Raw genomic sequence first — 1,890 nt, 5'->3', positions numbered from 1 at the left:
CAGCCTCAGCCCTGCCATGAGCTGTGCCCAGAGCAGCCCTGCCATGAGCTGGGTGCAGCCTCAGCCCTGCCATGAACTGGGTGCAGCCTCAGCCCTGCCATGAGCTGTGCCTGGCCACAACCCCCTGGGCTGGGAGAGAAAAGCTCATAGGGATTCCCAAACTCAGAGCTGAAAAAGTGGGAAGGGAGGAGGGTTTGGGGAGGATGGGAGTGGGAAGGATGGAGGGGAGACCCCCCCCACACTCCCCCAACATACACTCACCCCCCAGACCTGGCAAACTTGGTGCCCCATACCCACCTCAGCGATCTCCTTGTATTTGCCATCCATGGAAGTGCGCAGATCCACTGGGAAATGCTTCAGGCAATGGGGGGTCCCAGGTAGGGACCAGGCTGACTGCAGGGGTCGGGCCCCTGGCCCCCCCCGCAGCTCTGCAGGGAGTGGGACAACATCAGTTGGGGGGGTCTGGACCCCCACCCGGGCAGGAAGGGGTTAATCAGCCACTCCACAGCTCCCCCTCCCCACCATGGAGCTGGCATGCTCTTCCCAATGGGGGCGATGGAGAAACTGAGGAAGCTCAAGGGCAAGAGGGAACCCCCCTCTCTTTTCCCCTGGGGCACTGGGAGGGCTGCTGGCTCCATTGGGGGGCTGTAGGAAGCCAACAGTGAATGAGGGGCTCAGAGTTGGGCTGCAGGACCCCCATGGCATGGGAGGCACAACATTGGGGTCCTCTCCCCCTAGCAGCCCCCCATCCCATCCCCTCCATCACAGGGGGAATATCCCCACACCGGGAGGGACGGGAGGCAGCACTGTCCCCTCTCCAAACACACCCCATTGCCCCAGAGCACCCCCTGCTCCCGTCAGCACCGGGGCCACCGGGCTGGGGGATGCCCAGTGCCACCCCCCAGTGCCAACACCCTCCTCTGCAACCCCCAAACCCACCACGGACCTGGCTGGGGGGGCACTGGAAATCAGGTCCTACTGGTTAAACTGGGGCCACCAGTAAGAGCCCCTCCACCCAGCATAGCCCGGGGGGAAGATCCAGGTCTCCTGAACCCCGAACACGAGCCTCCACCCCATTCTCTCCCTGCATCACCCCAACGGGAATGGGGCTGGGCTGGTGTCACCCCGGACAGGGATGACAGGGATGGCACTGGTGTCATCGGGATGTGCTGGTGGCGCCTCACCCAGAGTGCCCTGTGCCCCCAGGACACAGCCTGTGCCACCCACGTGTGACAGGTGGCAGTCCTGGGGACACTGCAAGACCCGCCCCCCAACACGGGTGCCAGAGAAATGACAACCCCAAGGTGCCACCTCAGCCACCCAGGACACATGTGAGAGTCAGGAGCTGCCCCGGTGACGCCCCTAGACCCCCCCAGAAGTACCAGGCAGGTGACAACCCCGAAGTGCCACCACCACCACCATTTGCCATCCACCCGGAACACACGTGTGCCACCCACGTGTGGGAACAGCCCCAGTGACACCCCGAGACCCTCTGCCAACGGTGCCAGCCAGGTGCCACCCACAAAGTGCCACCCTGCCCCCCCCGTGTGCCACCACCGCCCCACGTGCCAGCCGAGCTCGCCCCCGCGGAGCCCCCCCCGCTCCCCCCACACCGGCCCCGCATCCCCCAGCGCTCCCCCTCCCTCCTCCTCCTCTTCCTCCGCTCTCACTGCGCCACCGAGGCGCTGGTGGGAGGGGACACACAGGACCCCCCACCGCCGCTGCCACCCCTCCCGGTACCGGGACACGGCCGTGGGCTCCCGCCCCCCAAAAAAAACCCTCTCAGCAGCAACGCGGCATTTCCCCCCCCCCAGCCTGATCCCCCCTACTCGCAGCATCGCGTCCCCCCCGCGCTGGGTGTGACCTGGCTGTCCCCGTGGGCTGGCGGGG

This window comes from Parus major, chromosome 26 (assembly GCF_001522545.3).
Source record: "Parus major isolate Abel chromosome 26, Parus_major1.1, whole genome shotgun sequence".
In the NCBI taxonomy this organism is placed as follows: domain Eukaryota; kingdom Metazoa; phylum Chordata; class Aves; order Passeriformes; family Paridae; genus Parus; species Parus major.
This window is presented reverse-complemented; position numbering follows the sequence as displayed.